The 25,048-nt window shown below is 35.8% G+C and overlaps 1 protein-coding gene and 1 non-coding gene across 9 annotated transcripts in view; both read left to right on the top strand.

Annotated features, from left to right (window-relative positions):
* Positions 1–25,048, top strand: part of LOC118188745 (uncharacterized) — a 320,917-nt gene that overhangs the window by 91,335 nt on the left and 204,534 nt on the right. The gene's annotated exons all lie outside the window — the stretch shown is intronic.
* On the top strand, positions 15,864–15,935 carry TRNAY-AUA (transfer RNA tyrosine (anticodon AUA)). The gene has a single exon. It is a non-coding gene; the product is annotated as a tRNA-Tyr (tRNA).

Here is a 25,048-nt window from a genome sequence, read left to right on the forward strand (position 1 = left end):
AAAGCCTTAAGATTTTTTTTTTTTTTTTTTTTTTTGAGAAATATTTTAATGGGAAAAAAATTTCGCATATTTAACCTGAAATATCCTTTTCTCAGATTTCAACGGATATATCCATTTTGCCGATTGCCGAATCCATTTTTAATAATGTTTTGTATGACGTCTGTACGTATGAACAGAATAAAGGACTCTTTATTTCAAAATGGGTTGTAAAATGGGTTGAAAATGGATTTTTTTCATCACGTCTGTACGTAAGTATGTATCTCACATAACTGGAAAACGATTAACCGTAGAATGTTTAAGTTTTGTATAGGACAACTCTAACATCTAGTTGGGTACCTCTCTTTTTTACTCGACAGTACCAAAAATGTTTCCCTTTTAATTATTTTTACTGTTTCTATACCCTGTTTCTACTATTTTGTAAATTTAATAACTGGCAAATCTGGCTGTTACTAAAAAAATGGGGTTTATAGTTTCTAAGACGTATTGTACCCCGATTACGTGAAGACTTTTATCTTTTATAACATATACCTTTTCCGAAACTTTGAGCAGTTCTGCTTTCGCGCTTTAACATTTTACAGAGAGCAGCTTCTTTTAGAAGTTTCTTACACCTTCATTTTGGGTTAAAGATCAACCCTCCTCGTCGGTAATAATTTTACAGACTACACCCAGTTGACGTTCCCGCACACAAAATATAACAGGGTGGGACATTCTGAACACATGTTAAAATACTTTGTTCTGCTGTTGGACAGTCTGAACCTTGTCGCATACTTAACACCACCAAGAACTACAAAATTTCGGCTTCTCCAGAGCAGTTTGAATTTTACTTTTCCTCAGCAAGAACACCATTTGGTCATTTTTAGAATTCAGTTAGATCACGCATAGAAGGTCGTGTTAAGATTTCAGTCAGTTTGCGTTTTTCAATTATTCACGTCGTTCTTACTTTCAAATAGGTTTTCGGTTTTTTTAGCTGTTTAAAGCTCATATTTAACCTTTTTATTTATGGAAATCTCTAAACACAGTTTTCGTTTCCTTGATATTAAAAGTTCAGTTTAGCATAATCGGGGACCTCCCAGTTTTTTAATTTGTTTAAATGGCTATTTGCTTTGCTATTTATTTATACTTCATTTTTAGATTTTAAATTTGTTTAAATGACTAGTCGTTTTGCTCTTTAATTGTACTTGATTTTGAATTTCGGATTAACATATATTGGTTTTAGACCAGTTTGTTTTTTTGAATTTTAATGTACCTAATGTAAAGCTCTGTTTTTTTAATTGTCATTTTGGCACTATGTAATGTTTTATTCTTTTTTTCTGTTTCGAAAATGTGTAGGAAAAATTCTGGTACATTGAGATTCGAGGTTTCGGTTTTATATGAATTTTAAAGTCTCTAATAAAAATTTGATGAGATCTTTTTACAGTTTTTTTTATCTCAAATGGAGCAGGAGAACGAAGCGTATTAATCGACTTTTATGAAGCTTTTAATTCGTTTTCTCCTCATGAGTTCTGAATTGGAGTTTCAATGAAAGAAGTTTCAGTGAAATTTTTATTTGTATAATTTTGTATTTTTCCCTTTAACATTTTTATTTTGAGAGTTTGTTCTACTATGAATTCTTTTTTAACTGGATTTGTTTTTATATTGTGTTAAACCTCTTATATACACGGTTGCAACTATTATATTATAGAAGAAGCGACTTGCTTTTATTCCAATTTAAAAATTAATTTAGATGATTTCAGTTTATTCTACTTCAATCCTGCAGCTATAGCAGGACGGGTTTTAAAAAATTTTTATTCGAATGTTAGCCTATTTATATATCTCTTTATATACATAGATAAAACATGCCCCTTTAACTGTTTAAAATTAAAAAATCCTTACCCGCTCTTTATTTTAGCAATCGTCGTTCGTAGCGATATACTTCTAGTTACAGAATTGTTTTAAATGATAAAAATATTCATATTTTCGCAATTTCAAATTTAAAAAATGGAAAAATAACGAAATCTAACCCTTAATGCAGTCTCCTGATTCCTGTACTTATATTGGAAAAGATATACAGTCGTTATTAAAAAAATAAATAAAATTACAGGTTTGACAAAAGTTGACTGGTATATTTAATTTCAAAATTTTTGGTTTCTGATGTCATTTTCAACTTGCCTTTAAGGATCGGTTCATTAAATTAGAATAAGAAATAAGTTGCAGCGAAAAATGTGTACATTGCGAAAAAAAGAAAAAAAAATGGCCGATTGACAAAATTCAAATTGCATCTCGAAAGCGTGACTTAGGATATATATTAGATTTATGTATAGGATTGTTCTAACATAGGTATTTTTATACAAAATCGGACTTTCTCCGAAATAATATGACAATTTTTTTCCATATTTCGATTCTACGATTCAAATTATGCCTAGATATTAAATTTTGTGTAAAGTTTACGGAGAAATTCAAAAATATATCTTGATGCAATTCTTTCCATTTGCGCCAAAAATAATTCACTTGGCGAACTTCTTAATATATGGCAACCTATTTTCCTTACCCTTCCATTATGCCAGAACGGAAAAAAAGGCACCTCTTTCCTATCTTTGTACATTGTAGGCGAGCGGGATAAAAGTCACATCGTTCTTACTTTCAAATAATTTTAACAAAGTGCGTAAAACCACATTTTCGTTATTATCGCTTTCAACAAATATGCCAAATTTCAAAATGCGCCAGTATGTAAATTCTCGAATATCTTCGGAAATTTTGAATAAAAAGCTCTAATTTTTTGCAGATATGCTTAAAAATGCATCTACTTTAAGATGATTGTAAAAATTTTATAGGTTATAATTCAAAATGTTTTTCGAAAAATTTAGAAAAATTAATTAAAAATACAAATTTTGAAAATAAATCTTAAAAAATGGGTGGATTTTATTTGAAATGAACCTAAAAAAAAAAAACGAAACTGTGAAAGGAAGAATCAAATAAGTTTAATAAAAAAAGAGAGATTATTAAATATATACCAAATTCAATTAACATTGAATATGAGCTAAAATTTTGAGAGCTAATTTTTTAAAAACTACTCGTGCGATTTTTACAAAACTTGGTAGTTTGCCGTAATTTGAGTCGTATAATTAAAATACGGAGGAAAAAAAAATTGGCATGTCATTTCAGAAAAAGTTCAATTTTGCGTCAAAACACACATGTTAAAACAGTGCTATATATAAATCTAATACATATCCAAAGTCGCGCTTTTGAGACATGAAAAACGCAAGTTGAATGTCGTCAATCGGCGCAGTAGAACGGGAGATATATATAGAATTGTCCCGCCCCCCTTTTTTTTTGCACAGTGTACAATTTAATAGGCGTACTAGCAAGTCGTGTGGTGTCCACATCCGATTCGCTATACTTTATTTCTTTAAAAATAACACGTTGTGTGAAAGATCCTTTTATCCGAAAAGCGATACGAACAAATTAATAACCTGTTTAGCTGATCACTAACTGTTTAGGTGCAAAATCGAATTCTTAGTAGAAAGCCAAGACGGCAGTCTTCTCAGTCTTATATCGAGCGCAGTGGTCCAAGTCACAAACATTTCCTGTTACAAGATATCTTAGGTTAGTTTTGTTGTGTATGATATTCACAACAGCAAAGGGGAATCGAGTCAAGGAGCCTGAGTCAGTCCCTCTGTTATTCGGCCTAGATATGCACTCGCGGGTTGGAAATCGTCCACCCTTTGAGTCAGGGAGCTTAAAAAAGACCCCTCTGTTCTCGCTTCTTTCTTTCCCTGGGAAAACGAATGTGAACATCAGATGGAGCTCATTTTATAATTAACCCTAGATTGCCAAAGGAAGTCATTTTGACTGCTTTTTAATTTCCATTAGAAAAACAATTATGCATATAATGACACAATCTCTTAGAATTTTGTGACTTTTTGTACAACATATAAATGCGTTTATTAATCATTGTAGTTGCATCCCCCTCCTTCATTTCCTGTATATATATATATATATATATGTGTGTGTGTGTGTGTGTGTGTGTGTGTGTGTGTGCTATACCCGTATTGCCCAAGGAAGTCATTTTCACTGCTTTTTAATTTCAAATAGAAAAACAAATATGAATATAATGACACAATATCTTAGAATTTTGTGACTTTTTTTGCAACATATAAATGCATTTATTATTAATTATAGTTACCCCCCTCTTTAATTACCGGTATATATGTGTTATACCTATGTTGCCCAAAAGCAGCGATTTTGACTGCTTGGGAAATTTTAAATAATCAAATGACTCTTATTATTGAATTGAGTAAATTTCTTATATGACCAGTTCGGCTCTGTATTGAAACAACAGTCTTCATTTTTTTTTTCGATTACCGTTATAAGGTATTTCTCCCACTTTCCTAGCGTGGCTTCGTGGTGTAACGATAGCACGCTGGGCCGGTATTCCAGAGGTCCGTGGTTCAATTCCCGGCGAAGGCGGTTGTTAATTTTTCATCTCTCCGGCTTCCAATTAACCTAATGACTCTACAAGTGGCGCCCGAACTAAAACGGTTGTGGATGATGATTCTCCGCACCCAGAATTTGGCGACTAGGTCCCCTAAAACCCTAGTCGCCCTTTAAAAAGGGGAGTATATAAGGTATTTCTTCCACTTCCCTAGCGTGCCATCATGGTGTAGTGGTTCTGCACACTGAGCCGGTATTCCAGAGGTCCGTGGTTCGATTCCTGGCAAAGGCGTTTGTTAATTTTTCATCTCTCCAGCTTCCAATTAACCTAATGACTCTACAAGTGGCGCCCGAACTAAAGCGGTTGTGGATGATGATTCTCCGCATCTAGAATTTGGCGACAAGGTCCCCTAAAACCCTAGTCGCCTTTTAAAAAGGGGAGTATATAAGGTATTTCTCCCACTTCCCTAGCGTGCCTTCATGGTGTAATAGTTCTGCACACTGAGCCGGTATTTCAGAGGTCCGTGGTTCGATTTCCGGCAAAGGCGGTTGCATATTTTTCATCTTTTCTGCTTCCAAAAATACCTAATGACTCTACACCGTCACATGATAACATACAAGTACATGATAAATTGTCGATCTGGGCGTATACTTCATAAGCTGAACTAAGCTAAAGTAGTATTCGTATTATATTATTAGTATTATATTAAGGGGACTCATACACTTTAAAACCCATAAGATCTTCGAATATGTGACTGTTGAAAGAATTGGGATAACTTATTTATTTTAAAAGCAATTACTTCCAACTTTTTACAGCTGACTACATGATATAGCTGCTTTCTGAAATAGTAATCAGAAAGTTTGTATTGCCTCAAATATTTTTATAATTTAATCCACTTTGTGACAAAAAGTTTCGTCGTGTTTGCGCACGCAGTTTAAAACATTCTGTTGTATAATTTAATTTCATATTTAATATATAGCTTTTATAACATTTGGAAAGTACTGCGAACCGAGCATTCTAAGAATCTCATGTTAAATTTTTAATTTAATTGGAGTTGAGTTTAAAAAATGTATTTTTTTAAAAAAAATCTGTAATGTTTTCGTCCATAAAATTTTTTAATATTAGAATATTCATCAGACTTTTGGTTCAGTTAGAAAATAGTGCCCGTATAAAGAATTCCATCCAATTTCAAGTGTGTACCGTTAGCCATTTTAAAAATATCATGCGCGCAAGGTGGGATGACGAAACATTTTGCCACAAAGCGGGTTAAATTACAAAACTATTTGTGGCAACACAAACTTTCTGGTTACTATTTCCCAAAGTAGCTATATTATGTAGTCGGCTGTAAAAAGTTTGAAGTAATTACTCTTAAAATAAATAAAATACATATAAATAAATAAAATATATAAAATAAATAAAAATTGTATCCCAATTTTCGCAACAGTCACATATTCGAAGATCATAAGGGGTTTAAAATGCCCCCTTATTATTAAGCCCCCTTAATATTCAACTTGGAAAATGTTCTCTAACATGCAAGAAATGTTGACATACGATTGGGAAATTTATGCTGGGTTCGTTATTTGTGTTTTCTTGATCCTTTTACAAATGTTTGGATGATAAACTCAATCTTATCGGCAAACTGTCATTTTACCACTCTCAGAAAATTTTACCCAAAGAGAGCAATATTGAGTACGAGTAGGAAAGAGATAATTGTGGAATGTCTCTTTTTTTATCAGTCCCTCCATAAGAGGACGGCCGATTCTTGTTCTGTACGAGACAAACACCCTTCACAGCGCTTAAGGTTATCTGGAATATTAAGATTGCATTTTATTATTCTACGCACCTACATAAGATAACAAGAGGGAAAAAAAGAGCACTTTATTTTTTGAATTTCAAAGTGAAATGAACGTAGGTTTAGTTTCCTTCTTTAATAGTTGTTTCCTTAAGTAACTCTTTTGTCAATAAATCTTTGTGTTGTTATTGTTGTTCGCCTCTTTCCTTTTGCCAGCTACGCTCGAAGCTGTTTATGCCATTTTGGGTTTGTTTTTAGACCCGAAACTTTTCCCTCTCGAATGTTTAACACCGATTATGGTATTTATTTTTACATCTTTTTTTCATCTGCTAGCCGCCTAAAATGAGTCCGGCTATTATCATTTCATGACCATACTTAATATTTCTAATTAGACATCTCGTGATTTTAATGCATTTTTGTTTAAATCGATCAGATTCGAAAGAAGTAAGAAGTATTCTTAAGAACTGCCTTCGAAATGGGTTCATTTGTTACTCGATAACAGACAGATTAATTAAGGAAGTTAAACATCCCGCGTGATATTGAATCACAATACTTTCCCTCTCGGAAGATAAACGTATGTTATTTCGGGCAGTAGAAACACATTGCTTTTTAACAGCCTAATTTGTCGATTAAAACTGAAACCTTACATTTTGCCAAATGGCAAAATTGTTGACGTGCCAGGTGTTGACGTGCCGGATATAAAGATATTTTATTTTGAACACTGTTGCCACGTCTAGTTCTCAAATCGCCGAGTTGGTATATCAAAATTTTATTAAATGCGTACGAAATGCGAAAGAAATTTAAAAAATCCAAAATTTGAAATTCGGGCTTCCAAATACATACCTTTTGCTACTCGAAAATTGAGAAACACTGATCTGGATGAAATATTTAAAGAAATCGCTGCTACATTTCAAACGCATACTTTCGTTTTATCTATTTTATGACATGGGAACTTTTACCATTATGTGGATCGGGAAGAAAGTAATTTCGTTTCACACAAATAGATAGTCTTCGATTCTTCTGTCAGTCTTGTATTTTTTTTTTTTTTTTTTTCTTTTGAGATTTGGCAGCTGACATTTTTGAGGTTTTTATAGAAACCGTATGTAATTACGAATATTTTTCTTTACAACTGTTAGTTTACGGTCAGTTTTAACACTGAAGGCAAAAATAAACATTTTCGACCTATTTTACTTTTTACTTCCTTGTACGAAGTAAAAAGAAAATATTGTAATCGCGAAAAATTTCGGGTATCGTATTTCAACGAAAATATCGATTTTGACCGCTATCCAATGCAATTTAATGATGTTTTTGCGTGATATCTGTACGTAAGGACAGAATAAAAGACTCGTTTCCTCCAAAAAAATTATAAAACTGCTTTAAAATGAATTCTGAAGAGAATTTTTCGTGGCGTCTGTACGAACGTATGTACGTATATACTTATCTCGCATAACTCAAAAACGAGTAGCCTCAGAACGTTGAAATGTTGTATGTAAGACTGCTATAACATGTAGATGTGCACCTCATATTTTGGTTGCAATCGGCCGCACCAAAAGTATATAACTATATGTATGTATCCACTCTGTAACTCGGCTCAGTGAGATCAGTTTCTTTATTCTTATATGTTTATAAATTCTGCATTTTTTGCTTTAAAAATGTTGTTCTTATCTTTCGGTTAAGGTTTTCATGCATGTAGTAAATCTGTATGCGATATTTTTAGAATGATTAGCAATTTAAAAGTTGTTTAAGTGCTGCTAAGCCTAATTATTTTTGCAATGGCTGTCATGTTTGTTTACATTTGAAACTTGGCAGAATAACGGATTTGTTGCCAGTCTAGAGAAAGTAAGCCTCGCAACAACAAAGATAACGCCTTCTTTTATTATTGCGAATTAAATCATGCTTAATCCATTCTGGAATTTATTCGAGGAAATAAAATTTTAAGATTTACTTCGTAATTTTTAATACAGATATTTTGAGTTTTTATGTATTTTTGCCTTGTCGGGAAGTGAGAACTGAATTAATTGAATGAGAAATACTGAATCGCCTGTAAAAAAAACTGTTTCTTTTTTTGTTTGCTTAATTTCTTTTATACATTGTTTTAGATTTATTAATTTGAACAGAACATTTGGCAATTCTTGAAATGATATAAATTTATATGCAATCTGATTTATAATACGGACGAAATGTAACGTTATTAAGTAAAGCTAGCGCCAGAGTGTCGCTGTGGTAAATAAATATAGTGGGTTTTAAAGAGTGCATTTATTCTGTTGTGGTTTATGCGCTATCGATGAAATAGATTTAATTCAATCCAATACGTTTAAATGAAATGCAAGAAAAAATGCGTATAATTTAATGTTCCATGTGAGGAAGTCATGTCGTGTACACATCAAATGTTTTTTGTGAACAAGAAGCTGGATATATATGTATATAGTCCTTCTGAATATTCCAAAATACGATCTCCAGAACAGAGTTTCAAGTGTTGTTCTCAATTGCTGTAAGTGCGGCTTGTCGTGAAAAGCGTTTTCTAAATAAAAATCACTTAAGTAGCACAAACGTGTATTTCGTATTTATGAATCTACATAACAGTAAGAGAAATCAATTAGACCTTTACAATGTCATCGATGGTTTTGAGAACAGAAAAGCAAATAAAATAATAAAGTAATTTAAAAATTTTAGAATTAAAGCTTTCTTTTTTTTTTTTTTTTTCTTGAAAAATAAACGTAGAGTTTTAACTTATTTCCCTATATGTCACTTAAGTATTTTTCTTTTTAGTTATTTGTTGAATACCGAGAGGGGCGGTAAAAGCTCTAGTTACTCCATTGGTTCGATTTAAGTTGATAGGGGAAGAAAAGATTTACATCTTTCATGCGTGTTTTTCTAGAAAATTCCTATTTTCTTCTTTAGCTATAAATAAAATTTTCTTCAGTTTCGAATAAAGAAAGCGAATAATGTTCTGGCGAATTTGTGTGCATTACGGGTCAGCAGGAACGAGTTCGAAGCGGACGAGAGGGCATCACCTCCAGCGGTGCAACTCCAGCTAGTGCCCTTTGCAGCTGCTAAGGACTCTTTTGTGCCACGTGCCGGTGGCTGAATGGTAACTATGAATTATTTCGGCAGAGGTCGGAAGGTCATTACGAAAAGAGTGTAATTTTTTTATGTTCTTGCAGTTTTCATGCGCTTATCAGTCCAGTTTTGGTCGAATGTGCCTGATGGTCCTAGATGAACAACGGTTAACTTGCAAATGTGCCGGTACTTTTATTTAGTTTTCGAATCTACTCACAGATACATTTCCGAATCTTGTGGAAAGATGCATTCTTCATGGTGCAAGCTGAAATTATAGCACCTATATTGAAGTCGAAAACTATTGATTTAGATCTTGACACCTTTGGTGTCTCTTTATGTCGGAAACTTGGCGAACAATGGTTGGTGCGGCCTGCATAAAGGTGCCGGAATCTTTATGCGAGTTGTCCACGCTTCTCAGATCTGCCCCTGGTTCAGATTGCTTCTCTGGAGCAGTCGGAGGCGGAGGAGAATATCCAGAAAATTCCCGAGACGCTGGTGATTTGCGTCCGCCTTACCATATGCTGGAGTTGGTTCAGATTGCTTCTCTGGAGCAGTCGGAGGCGGAGGAGAATATCCAGAAAATTCCCGAGACGCTGGTGATTTACGTCCGCCTTACCAGATTCTGGAGTTGGTTCAGATTGCTTCTCTGGAGCAGTCGGAGGCGGAGGAGAATATCCAGAAAATTCCCGAGACGCTGGTGATTTACGTCCGCCTTACCAGATTCTGGAGTTGGTTCAGATTGCTTCTCTATAGCAGTCGGAGGCGGAGGAGAATATCCAGAAAATTCCCTAGACGCTGGTGATTTACGTCCGCCTTACCACTAAAGATGCCATCACCTTTATGGAAGTCGGCCGTAGTTCACTAAGACAACTTACAGATCCTGTGACAGAAAGGTCTGGCGACCTCGACGAAAGGTGCGTTTTCCAGACCGGTGCTGGAATCTTCTTGAAGGAATTTCGCCAAAATTCTTAATAAAGGCACTGATAGCTAGCAGCACTTCGTTGAAAGTTATTTTCTTCGAATCTTAACGTGAACGTAATGACAGCGCCGGTTTCAGAAGGATGCAACGACAGGGCATCCTTGTCAAAAAGTGTATAAACCTTTATTATGGAAATTTTTGCCTGTGCAGAAAGCAACTAAAAGGTATGGAACTTCGATTATAGTTGCTTTCTCCAAGTAATAAACTTAATTTCATGTGGGTGCGGGCGCCTTATGGGGCTGGTGGTTATCCGCTAGCATAAGGACCCGACCATGGGCATCCCGGTATCTGGATGAACCTTGCACTCTTCGTGATGTCAACTGAATTTCATAAAAGTGTGCCGGCTATTCCTCATGTCTTGATGAAGTGGTTAGCTTGCAGAAGGTGCCAGTACCTATATTCTGTTCTGGGGATCAACGCTTTTCAACCTGGGGTAGGTGATGGCTGAGTCAGGGGTAAGCGAAAAAATTATCAGAAATCTGGGAAAATAACAAAGTATTATAAATGCCGATAAAATGAAAATATTCAGAAAATTAAAATTTGGCAGTGATGAGAAAGAAAATGAGTTTGACTCATTCCGATGCGATAAAATTCTTAACGTATTCGTTAATATGGAATGTTTAAATTATATATATATATATGTATATAGGTATAAAATAACAAAGAAAAAAATCTTAAATATGCAGTGTTCATTAATGTAAATATATTTATGTAATATCAATGTAAATGGTCAGTTAGGTTTTGAAGGAATTAAGAAATTTTCAAATTACATACACATATATATACCATTTTAAAAGCTTATATAAAATATAGCAATATATACTCGTATATATATGAGTAATTTGTTACTGCTTCAGTGATGACTATTCTTAAGAATATACATGTAATATTTTGGTAGGCAAGCACAGGAATGACAAACAAAACGATATAATTACATCAGAGTCCGGGCATTGTTGTGGCTAAGTGCAAGGCGGCATCCAATGACGACGAAGAAAAAGTTAGCTGTTTTGATTCTACATCTGTATTGAATTCTCACCGCAGTTTATTTTTACTTTAGATGAGATGAAATGCTCCAAAATTGCATATTCAATAGTGCTTTAAACTAGGTATGATTAAATTTAAACTTCCTGCGTTATAACTATTTTAACGAAAGAGAGATAGGAAGAACAGCAGCAAAGGTCTGGTAGCAGCAGTAGAAGAAAGCAATCTGACAAAAAAATGGCCCAAGTCTGATACTTTGATACTTTGGGGTTTTTCCTGGTATTCAGCAGCATGATTCGTTCCTGCTATTGCCAGTATCCTCAGAGAATCCCGACTGGGCCTGACATACGATGAAGTTCGAAGATGAGAGTTCTCCATACGAGCGAGAATTGAAGAGGTGACACAAGAAGAAGCCCTTTGCTTCGATGTTTCGAAAGCAACGCACGAGACTGATCACGTGGTGGTGGCGAGTCCGAAACTCTTAACTTGCCAACTATTGTACAGAGTAAAACATACAGGATACAAACAGTACAAGAAAAATCAAGTAAAAGTGTACTATTTACATTATATACAATAGACAACTAGGACTAGAACTAAACCCCTTTTAATTGTGCAAAATTACTTGTTTATTAGGGAATTATGGTGTAGTCTAGGTGGTATTTACTACTACCATCACGAGCGCTCAGCCGCAAGGCCGAGGGCTCGACAGTTCCGTGGCAGATTTATAGCTAAAGCCACTGACTCAAAGACACCGTACAATTAAAGAGGATACAGGCCAAACGAGGGCCACTGGGAAGCAATCCTGCGGTAATCCTTTCGGATACTTCGCGTCCCAACGCGTTGAACTCAGCGAGATTTTATTTATTATGTGTCTGCGACCATAAAGACCCAATCTCGGAAGAGACATAATGGAACGCTCAGAGAGATTCTCGGGAACGGCTTAACGTAACTAAAATGACGAGCCAAAATGGCGACCTTTTTTGGATTTTTCCAGAGAGATGGCTTCCTCTCCCTGTGGAATAGCCGCACAAGTACAGCCTACGACCAAGAAACGTGAGCCACAAGTGAAACTCACGTCCGTTCAGACATAGGGCTCAACACAAAGGTTTCAGACCACTCGCGTCATCATTATGGATTGCTTGGCTCAGAATCGGGCATGTCATCAGTAGTCAGATGGCCCTGTTCTTCATGGCCATATATATATGAAGTATATGTAAACAATATATATATATATATACAATAGACGGTCAGCTCTTAAAGAGCGGAAATAAATATCTGCCGAATCTGCAGGTATCTGGGGGCCAAGCGCTAACCTAGCCGATCAGCGGAAATTGCAAAGTCCAGAGTTCAAAAGGCAGAAATAGCATTTCGCACATGAATACTGGAAGAAACGTCCAAAATATAGAAAGTAACCACTCAAAATGTTTATAAAAATTCGTTCTCTGTGTTGGTTACATCAGAAGTATTCCATAGAGCATAAAAACAACGGAAAATATGAAAATATTTTTCCGCCCAGTCCAGGGTGTCAATCTATTCTCTCATGGGTCCGCTTAATTCATGTAAATGAGTTGGGCGGCGAAAGGGCGTATGAGCCTATCCTCACTCAGAATCTCGTAGTTGAGAATTTCGGCGAAGTTTGCAGGATTAGTACTAATCGTTCTAGTAAAAAACTTATAATTATTTCTAGTTGTAAATTCCTTGATGGATTCTAACTTCAAGTCGGAGTGGAGGCTTCTATTTCTAACGAAGTAACGCGCATCACTTATTATTCTCAGAAACTTGTTCTGGACGACTTGAAGCCCATTCTAGTCCTTTTCATCAGCATTAGGCGCCCACCAGTGGCCGAGCGGTAAAGTCGCTGAACACTGGGAGTTCGGTCCGAGGTTCGAAACCTGTGAACGGGCTGGCTGCATGGGCGTTTTCGTGGTTTTCCCCATGTGTAACGTGTATACGAGCCAGTTTCCCTTAGAAAGTCCTCCACGAAGGCATTCCTCCTCTTAGGCAGATAGTCGCCGAGGCTTTGCCATAATCACACACATCAGCATTAGCCCAGGCGGGAGAGGCATAAGTCAAAATCGGCCGGATGGCCGAGAGAAAAAGTATTTTCTTCAGAAGAAGAGAAAACTTCTCACTTTTGAGCAGAGGGAACAGCTGAAAGATGATTCTGTATGCTATGCTTTTCTACATGCGCCCTTGCATGGGAGGTATGTACGCCCTGGATGACGAGAATCCGGGGGGGGGGGTTCTTTGGTCGGTAGGACTGACCTCTGGATGAATCTGGCGCTGGGTCTGGGCGCTCGGTGCGAGACTCCTGTGTGGCTCCTCTCAAGCCATCTCTAGATAAGAGTGGACATGGTGCTGTATTGATTAACCGCTACGGTAAAGGGACAGTGCCCACGTCCACCGTCACTTGTCACTTATGCTTCTACAAACCTGTGCCATATGATCTCTCCATGCAAAGTTATGATTGAGTGGGACGCGAACTCTGTATTTATACTAGCGGTTATATAACATGCCAGAATGTTCTCGAAAGTACTGCCTAAAAACGGTCAGAGCAAAGCCATTTCAGTATTTTTTATATTTTACACACACACACATATATAATATATCATAATTTCGAAGCACAATCGCGATGACTTGGAACTCTCAACAGCTTTCGATGTCCTCCATGGCTGTGGTTAAGGTATACAGGTGAAGGTAATAAAACACGAGCCTGAAGAATTTCCAGTCTTTATGTTCACACATATCCAATTAATTTTGCAGACATTTATTCCATCATAATTAAACATAATACATTTCTATGTAGATTGGTTTTTAAAGAAAACGACGTACGCAGTTGAGAAGCAGAGCGGGACAGAGCAGCAGTTAGGGGAGAAAGGATGACGCAGTTTATTTCCCAGCGGATATATAAGTAACTTAAAAATGGCTGTAATTCATAGATAATTATAAAATGGTTTTAGCTGGTTTATTTGAATATAGCAAAGCTATCGACGGCTGCCTGCCTAAAGGGTGAGAATGCCGCGGACTTTCTAAGCAAAACTGGCTCGTATACACGCAGCGCACGGGAAAAACCACGAAAATGCCCGTACAGGCATCCCGTTCAGCAAGATTCGAACTCCGGACCGAAACTACCAGTCTTTAGTGGCTTTACCGCTCAGCCGCTAGTGAACTTCCTGTATACATGTATATATATAATGTATGTTTAAATGTAGTATATACATATGTTACGATGAAACACCGAAATCTGGAGAATGTCGACTTTCACAGTCACCGGTGAATGTCAACATTCACAGTCTCTTCGTGTATGTCCGAAATATTCTCCAAATCCTCTTATTTCTGATTTACACCGGTCAATGTCGACATTCACCATGTACTAATGGAGAATGTTGAACATATAACAATATTATATTTTCTTCTCCGTAATTCAGTCGCGAATAAACGCACTTGAGACTTGAAATAAGAACATGAGAACCTAAAACACACAGTACATTCAAAATGAGAAAGGAAAATAATAGAAGTTGAAAACTTACTTAATTATACAGTACGTTCTAAATGAGAAAATAAAATAACAGTAACAAAAAACTTACTAAATTATGTGATTCAAATCTTATTCATTGCAACAACTTAAACTATTATGGCACTTTATCACCTCTCTTTTTGACTTAACCAGAGCATATCTGTGATTGTCGACATACAGCGGTGAGGGTCCGAATGTACAAGAATGTAATGCAATATTCTATCTTTCACCGACGTATTTGGTGAATGTTGACATTCTCCGGTGAAAGTCGACATTCTCCAATTTCGGTCTTTCACGGTAACATATACACATTGCTCGTACTCGTCACTTGAAACTTTTCATATGTCTGGGGAAAATGCAATATGCGAATATGGAAAAGGAGTCTTAGTAATGCTAAGACTCAATGCTTTAATATTATCATCTGAGTTAAACACTTATTATTTGATCAAGTGAATGGCAAACAGATATTCGGCATTTGTAAAGAAAAAAACGGTGAATTAAAATTAGTTATATTTTCGTTTTTCCAACTGCAAAACCATCTTAAGATACTATCCGATGTAATCTTTAAATCATTCCAATAGTATTCAGAACAAGGGGGGGCATTATATTAATACAAATCTTATTTTAGTTTCAAATGGTTTTCTTTAATTACGTTAATTATATTGATATTTGTAGAAGCTATTAGTAAAAAGTTATAAATACTTTGTTATTGATGTTTATGTACTATATTATTAAAAAAAACTTATTTTTTAATTACTTCAGTTAAGCAATAAACTATTTTTGTATGAAAGAACAAAAGAACTAAAATTAATTATTTGCTGATAGCTGGGAAAATTTCATCAGGCTGTAAGGTATTTCTCCCGCTTACCTAGCGTACTTTCGTGTAGTGGTTCTGCACACTGAGTCGGTATTCCAGACGTCCGTGGTTCGATTCCCGGCGAAGGCGGTTGCTATTTTTCATCTTTCCTGCTTCCAAAAATAAAATACCTAATGTCTCTACAGTGGCGCTCGAAATAAAATGTTGTGGATGATGATTCTCCGCACCCAGGACTAGGTCCCCTAAAACCCTAGTCGCCCTTTAAGAAGGGGAGTATATAAGGTATTTCTCCCACTTCCCTAGCGTGCCTTCGTGGTGTAACGGTAGCACGCTGGGCCATATTTCCAGAGGTCCGTGGTTCGATTCCCGGCGAAGGCGGTTGCATATTTTTCATCTTTTCTGCTTCCAGTTAACCTAATGACTCTACAAGGCAATATATATTAAAAGTATGTGTAATGGTTTTTAAACTACCCACTTCTAGCTCCACTCAAGGCTCATATACTGATACTGAACGAGACCTAAAAACATCTTTCTTTTACAATGTATCTCTCCTTATAACCTCTAACGAACCCGTTTGCTGTTTCCTTCGTAATGAATGTCATTCTCCCCTTCTTGACCGCGTTTGCAACGACACCGCTCAGCTACCTCCTGGACGTGTGACCCAGGGAAGAGCACATTGAACATTTGCAGAGTTTGCCGTTACCTGAGGTACTTGGATTAATTGGTTACAGTTAATGAATGAATTGGTTACAGTAGCCCTGCATAGTCACAAAAGAAAAAAATAAGGAACCGTATCGTCGTACTGGTACTTTCTCGAAAGTTTCGCTAAATTTGTATATTTTTCTTCGATTAATACTTTCACATTTCCTTAAATTTTTTTGAAAATTCAGTGAACAAAAATAAATAAATAAATAAATAAATAAAAATAAACGAAAGCTTTTCCGGCCATTTCACCGCCTTCATACCTCTAAGTTTGCATTTCCAAAGACATGTTATTTCAGTTTTCATTCCTGTTGACTCATAGGAAAGTTATGCGAGGCGTTGCGCCTTGTTATCACCTCTGTTATTTTAACGTAGTAGATAAAAGGGAAAATTGTTTTTTGCAGGTGCTGTAAGCCAGCGTTTCTTAAACCTTTTTCAGTGGCGACCCATTTTTATTACTAAGAGTTTTTTCGCGACCCCCAGGACCCCATAATATTTACAAAAATTTTTTGGTACCCCATAAGCATTGCGCAAATCCGACACACACGCGTGAGTGAAACTGTCAATTTTTTCACCCATACTATTGCAGTTTTAGGTCATTAACTTTAATTTCTAATTTTAAGACAGAGAACAATGTCAACTTTTAAATAAGTAACAGACGAAATGACAGCGTCACGTGCAAAGCAAGGAAAATGAACGTTTATATTATAAAAAGAAAGCGTCGAAACGTTTTCGTTTTTTTCTTTGTCTGTATTCTCTTAGCTTTATCTATTTTCTGATACATTGTGTAAATATATTTGGTAATTGTAAAATTATTATAATATGTTAAAGAAATATCAAAAGTGCTAAAATTTTTGGCAACACTCTTGGAGGTCGCGACCCACAGTTTAAGAAACCCTGCTGTAAGCTATTTCGTCATATTCAGATATTTTCGTCTATATTCATGCTTTCGTGGCAGTGCTTTCAAATAGGTCTCCGAAGCAATTTTATGCGGCCTTCAGATGGATTTGGATTACGTATTTGTTTTCAAGATTTAAATTATTTCCATAACTTTTAGAGCACACCAGAAAACCGATCTATAAGCCGAGCTAATTAGATTTGAAGACAAACCGCCCAGACGGTACAGCAGATAGAGTCGCCTAGTGCGAAACCGAAGTGCCCAGGTTCGAATCCCGGAGAAGGGATGGTTCTAATTGTCCATCCCTTCATAAAAGGTAACGGTGGCCCACTTATCAGGCGCTTCCACAATAAAATGGCCACCACTTCTGGCCTCAGTAGTGACCAAGTCGGTTAAGTGTGCTCCAAAGAAAAAGGTTTGATTGACTTAAATGTTACTTAAAAAAAAATTACAACATTTTCTTAAAACCTTTTCATAATTTGTTTCAATATGTAGGGATTATATTAATTTTATTAACAGTTAAAGTTTGAGTTAAACCTCCTTTCCTATCACTTCTTAATTTCAACTTACCACTTCCGGCCAGAACGTAGTTAAGAATCACGTTTGAATGCAAATCGAGGAAGAGTGGTATTTAACCGCGAAGTTCGACTGTCTTAGTCAGAGAGAACCAAAGATTCTGGCTAGCACGCGTCCAGAGGCTACTCTCTCTTAAGCTATTATTACGCTCGGCCGTACTTTAGGCCCTTGTTAGCTTCGCAGTGAATTATCGTTAAGGGGCCGACTCCGTTAGAAGTTTGATAGCTTCGGCTATATCTTTTTAGTTAAGTTTAGTTCTTAGTCTTTAAAGTTTAAGCCCGAGTGTCGGCTTTATTGTACAACTGCAAGACGGAGTTCTTATTATTTATCCCCCGAACTCAAGCGTTTATTCGCTTGCTAATTCTTAAGATTCTTCACATTCAACTGTAACTTAAAGTACACAGTACAGAATCTTATAAGACATTAGTTTAAATATCAAACGTGAATATCGTGCCCTAACTTGCATGTCGCAGTGACATTTACCGTTCAAAGGTATTGTTATATCGAGTATAAAATATCAGACGTTCCAGAAGTTGTTATCGCCTTGCTCTTGAAAAGTCCAAGTGCTGCAAAAAGTACTTTGAGGTTTATTATTTTTACTTCCTTGTACGAAGTAAAAAGGAAGTATTGTAATTGCGAAAATTTTCAGGCATCATATTTCAGCGAAAATATCCGTTTTGACCGCTATCGAATGCAATTTAACAAACATATTGCGTGACATCTGTACGTAAGGACAAAATCAAAGACTCTTTCCCCCCCAAAAAAAATATAAAACTGATTTAAAATGAGTTGTGAAGAGAATTTTTTTGTGGCGTCTGTACGTACTACGTACGTATGTTATGTATATGTGGAGTTATCAACAACTTAAAAGTTGTTTAAGCGCAACCAAGCCTAATGAATTTTGCGATGGCGGACATGTTTGTTTACATTTCAAACTTGGCAAAATAGCGGATTTATTGCCAATCTAGAGAAACTAAGTGTTGAAACTAAATAACGTTTGCATAATCCGAGTTCAGAAAACAAAACATTTATTTTACATATTTTAAAGAAATAACGTTCTGAAACAACATGTTTCATCTACACAATCAATCGACGTTCTCACCAGAGCATTACGCCATCAAACTTGGCACACATCCAAAAGTTCAAATTGAAGAATTACAGAAGCGTTGTTGCCACACAAGAAAAGACATATAGTTACAACTTCACACAATATAAAACAAAAACACACTTTTGAAAAATAGACAATAATAATAAAAATAGTAATAATAAAATTCTTAACAATATTTTCTCGATTATGCAACATCCTCCCCCCTTTTTGAGTCAGTGGCAAACGACTCAAAAACATATGTTATCCTATTAAAAAGGTCTAGTACATTAGGCTTCTTAACAAGCCGTCCTGACGACGTAAATTTCTGTTTTATATGCTGTACGTCAGTCTGATCGTTTTTCTTATCGTCGTTAACGTTAGACTCTTCAACTAAATAATTTTCACTTAGTTGTATCTCTAGTGGATAAATACGCTGAACGGGCCTTATGAAAATCCCATTCTGAGTTTTTAGTTTAACTGTTCGAACTTTGCCATCCCGACCAGGAATTTTCTCTATAATTTTACCCAAAGGCCAATACAAGCGTTTTTTGAAATCATCGCCTATTAAGACTATCTCCCCAATTTTAGGCAACCGGGTTACTTTATTTTGTGGTTGTTTCATTATTAATTGCCCCAAATATTCTTTTCGGAAACGGTTCCTTAAATCTTTAAGAAGTTTTGTGCGGTATTTAATTCTTCTAAAAAAATGCTGAGAGTCAATTTTATCTATATCTGCTACATTCGAAGTACAATTTTCAATTAAAAACATTGACGGAGTTAAAGGGATAGCATCTTCAGAGTTCTCCGAAATATATGTTAAAGGTCGAGAATTAATTACCGACTCACAATCGCAAATTAAGGTTTCCAGTTCTTCATAAGATAAAACCGATTTTCCCAAAGAACGTCTTAAAAGTTCTTTAACCATGCGAACTAGCCGTTCCCACCAACCTTCCCACCAGGAGGCTGTTGGTGGATTGAATTTCCATACTATTCTCTTTATTTTTGCCTCATTCTCTATTATGTCCCAGTTAAGTTTAGACATTTCGTTATACGTTCCTCGGAAGTTAGTCCCATTGTCAGAATAAATAGTTCGTGGTCTGCCACGTCTGGCTATGAATCGTCTTAAAGCCAAAAGAAAAGATTCTGTTGATAACGAAGTCACCAGTTCTAGATGGATTGCCCTGTACACAGCGCATGTGAAGAGTGCCATCCAAACCTTCTTACCGTCTTTCAAAAACAATGGGCCAGCTAAATCTACTCCCAAAATTTCAAAAGCCCTATAATCTCCTACGCGATCTTCAGGAAGGGGAGTCACTTCGCAAGACATCGGTTTCGCTTTATATCGTTGACATATTACACACCCTTTTAACACATTACGCACAGTTTTACGTTGTTTTAGTATCCAGAATCTTTCTCTTAAAATAGATTGAAGCATTTGAGTTCCAGCATGACAATGTTTCTTATGAACTGACTCAATTAACAATGTAGTAAAGATACATTTACTCGGTAACAAAATTGGTGTTAAAAATTCAGAATTGTCTTTACGTTCCAATATTCTAGTTTTAACTCTTATAATATTTTCATTATCAATGAATACATCAAGTGGATTAAGAGCTCCAATGTCAGGGAAATTTGAGCTTTGAACCAACCGAATCAAAACGTTTTCGGAATTTATGATTTCAGCAACAGTTAGTTTAGATTCTTTACACAAATTTGACTTCTTCCTACAGTTAGAAATAAAACGTAACACCCAACCGGTTACACGAATAATTTTCTCATAATCAGAAACTCTTTCTGCATACACCAAGGAGTAGTATCCTCTAAAAAGATAACATTAATAAGTTTTACCTTCCTCTTTTCCAAGTCAGCTTCGCTCGGCTGACAAACAATATTCGTAGGCCAAAATTCAGGGCTTTCTCTTAGCCAGAGAGGTCCCTTAAACCACTCCGAGTTAATCATTTGTTTAGCAGAGCAACCTCGAGATAACACATCTGCTGGGTTCATATTACCAGGCACATGCCTCCATGATTCAGGTTTTGTCAACTTAGTAATTTCTTTAACACGATTGCTTACAAAGTTCGACCAATTACCAGGATTTCTGATTCACCATAATGCGACTGTGGAATCACACCACAAAGTTACATTTATATCAAAATCATTAAGAGCTTTACAAACAGAGAATTTAATAATCGGTATCCAATGCAACAGGACATTAATTCCAATCTAGGAATCGTCAAATTCTTAATAGGAGCTACTCTAGATTTTGCTCTTAAGAGAGTAAGTTTTACACTGCATGTATCAACACTTCTCGCGAAAATACATCCTGCATAAGCATATTTGCAGGCATCGACAAATACATGCAATTCCACTGTTGCAAAGGTTCCAATGAATCGGGGTATTGCCACATTTTTCAACAAAAGTATATCAGATAACCACACAAAAAATTTACTTACAAAATCATGAGGCAATACCTCGTCCCAAGAAAATTTCAACTTCCATGTTTCTTGTAACAAAAGTTTTGGAAGCAAAGTTATTGGTGCAAGTATTCCACTTGGATCAAAAATTGATTGTACAATAGACAGAATCAGTCTCTTAGTTACCTTAGTATCACAAGTTATCATATTTACATTTATATTACACCTTAAAGTATCATTGTCTAAATTCCACAATATTCCTAAAAGAGGTGTGTCCCCAGAATGTTTTGTAGTATATTTGGAAGCAACATTGCTCTCCCATCCCCTTAAATTAAATCTGCCTCTCGACATAAGACTTTTGGCCTTTTGAATTAAATCCTCTTGTTCCTCAATATTGTAAACACCCGTAATACAATTATCCACATAGAACGAATTTTTTAATTTGTCAGCCACATCTAAAAAGTCAGATGGACAATTATTCAAGAGATATTTAATAGACGCACCTAGTAGATAAGGGCTGCAGGAAACCCCAAAAACTACTCTGCAGTGCCTATACACTATTTCTCCCTCATCACTTGGATAGAAAAATCGCAAGTAATCTCTATCCTTCGGAGAAATTCCTAACTGCAAGAATGCTTTCTCTATGTCTGCACTCAGACCAATAGGAAAAAATCTCATTCTGTCTAAAATATCAGGGACTAATTCTATTAAATTAGGTCCTTTCAATAAACACTGATTCAAAGATGGTTTTCCCTTTTCACAAGATGAAGCATCAAAAACGGGTCTTACCTTAGTGCTTTCACTATTCATCTTAATAACCGGTCTGTGTGGTAAAAAGTGGCATTTATTGTTTAATTCCTTTTCCGGAACCTTTTCTATAATATTTAAATTTTCCCACTCTCTAAACACTTCTTGATATTCCTTCAAAGAATTATTTTCTTTTGTCCTCTTTCTCATTTTTTGATGACGTGTGAAAGCAATGCTTTTATTATCTGATAAATTGGTAGATTCGCATTTCCAGGGTAATTCTAATTCATATCTACCATCGGGCCGAATAGATAATTTATTCTGAAAATCAATCTCATAGTCGCAATGAAGATTTTTCGTTTTACTATTTTCCGTCGGGTCGGAAATACCCAAAACTTCAAGCTCCCATAAAGATTTCAAAGAAGCATTATTTACATGCAAGGAAAGACTTATTAGGGCATTATCCCTGACAGTATCATTTTCTTTACCCATAACCGTCCAACCCAGTTTTGTTTTGACTGCAGTTAAACCAGAGGGTAATTCTAGGTATTCGTCAGTTAACAGTTTACCAATGACATCTGCACCTATCAATAAATCAATTTCACTTTCCTCGCAAAATGTGTCACTGACCTCAATTTTCCTGCTTTTCAATTCCTCTATAATCTGAGCATTCTTGATTGTTGGAACAAATCCACATATCTTTTTTTCAGAAAAAGCTTCAAAACAACACCTAAAAGTGTTATCTAAACTGCTTATGTCAATAGCAAAAACAGAATGGGTTACAGGCGCAGTTTCCCTCCCCCCGAACAAACCATGAATTACTTTCTCCTGTCGAATAGGATCAGCCTTCATTCGCTTCATAATTTTCTCCCCAACGTATGATCGTTGGGATCCCGAATCCAAAAGAATCCTAATTTTTCTCTCTCTATCTTTAACTTTAATTAGAACACATAAAGTTTGCAAATAAACTTTCTCGCTCTTACTATTATTAGAAAGGGAAACATCCAACTTAGAGTCATTTTGTTTTACAGAACTAACATTCTGAGGACACATAAATTTTATATGATCACAACTGCAAATGGGGCATTTAATATTGGCTTTACATTGGTTTTTTAAATGGCCAATTCTTAAACATGAAAAACAAACACCTTTCTTTTGTACAAGTTGCCTCTTTTCATTTAAGCTCATATTTTCAGCTTTAAAACACTTAGCACTCATATGAGGCTTACTACAAAATATACAAACATTTTGCTTACCTTTACTGGTTTCATTTGTACTTACCAGCGCGGCAGCTGTTGCTAAATCTGAATTACCTGAAATAACATTTTTATTAAGACGCTTAACAGAATGAGTAAATCCTGATTGTGCTAATCTAATCATTTCTTCCGATTCTACTTCATGCCTTAAAAAACACATTAGTTTTTCAAGCGTTCTTTCAGAACTCTTTTCCTGTCCCTGTTCAGAAGTTCAACTCCGCTCCCAGGCACGTAGAATATTCTCAGGTAGGCACGACTCCACTAAAGGTCCCAAGAAATCAGCAAACTTTTCCTTGGTGCGTCCTAAGCTTTCCAGCGCTCGTAATTTACTTTCTATACTATCATAAAGTACTCCTAAGTCCGACGCCGTTCTGCCTGTTGTAGCATTCTTTGTAACAAGCCCAAGCAAATCTCTTACATAGATCTGCACCAGAAGGTCTTCTCTACCAAATCTTTCTTTCAGCTGCTCGATAGCTTTAGGATAATTCGCGGCGGTAACAGGAAAACTGTTCAAAAGTTGAGCTGCCTTTGAGCCAGGTACTGCACTTTGCACTAAGTACAAAAATTTATCTTCCGGCACAATATCCGCATCTTCATGAATTTTGGAGAATTGGCTCCAAAAGCCTAAAAATTCTCTTGCATCTCCAGAAAATTTTTTCAGTTCAAGTTTAGGAAGTTTGAACTTCCTGTTTTTATTTTCTTTAGGATCCGAAATCGAAACTGAAGCAATATCTGTAGTAACATTCATCGAATTCAATTGTCCAATTTTATTCTGAAGTTTCACCTTTAAAGCTATAAAGGAATCTCTGTATCCTTCAGCCGTATTAAATTCATTCTCGAAATCCGCTTCCTTGGTTTGTTCTAAAACACTGCTTTGAGTACTGTCCAAGCGTTCAAATTTGTCAATTAGTTGCCCCAACAACACTTGCAATCTCTCAGGATCCGTACAAGTAGGCAATTCTTCTTCCACAATCTTCGTAGTTAACGTAAACGAAGTACGTTCACTTTTACGTTTTGCCTTTAACAACTCCATTTTAACAAAACGCCTAAATCAAAACTACTCGAAATCACACAAACGTCCTGTCAAACGGACGCCAAACTTTTATGTTGAAACTAAATAACGTTTGCATAATCCGAGTTCAGAAAACAAAACATTTATTTTACATATTTTAAAGAAATAACGTTCTGAAACAACATGTTTCATCTACACAATCAATCGACGTTCTCACCAGAGCATTACGCCATCAAACTTGGCACACATCCAAAAGTTCAAATTGAAGAATTACAGAAGCGTTGTTGCCACACAAGAAAAGACATATAGTTACAACTTCACACAATATAAAACAAAAACACACTTTTGAAAAATAGACAATAATAATAAAAATAGTAATAATAAAATTCTTAACAATATTTTCTCGATTATGCAACACTAAGCTTCGCAACAACAAAGATAACGCCTTCTTTTATTATTGCTAATGAAATCATGTTTAATCCATTTTGGAATTTATTCGAGGAACTAAGTGTTTAAGATTTACTTCGTAATTTTTAATGTACGTATTTTGAGTTTTTATGTGTTTTTGCCTTGTGGGGAAGTGAGAACTGAATTACTTGAATGAGACATACTGGAATCGTCTGTAAAAAAAACTGTTTCTTTTTTTTTTTCCTGCTTAATTTCTTTTATACATTGTTTTAGATTTATTCTGATTTATAATGTGAACGAAATGTAACGCTATTAAGTGAAGCTAGCCCCAGAGTGTCGCTGTGGTAAACAAATAGTGTGAATTTTAATGAGTGCATTTATTCTATTGTGG

Source organism: Stegodyphus dumicola, chromosome 7 (assembly GCF_044657685.1).
Source record: "Stegodyphus dumicola isolate Sdum_Otavi_A_Nest chromosome 7, ASM4465768v1".
NCBI classification, from domain to species: domain Eukaryota; kingdom Metazoa; phylum Arthropoda; class Arachnida; order Araneae; family Eresidae; genus Stegodyphus; species Stegodyphus dumicola.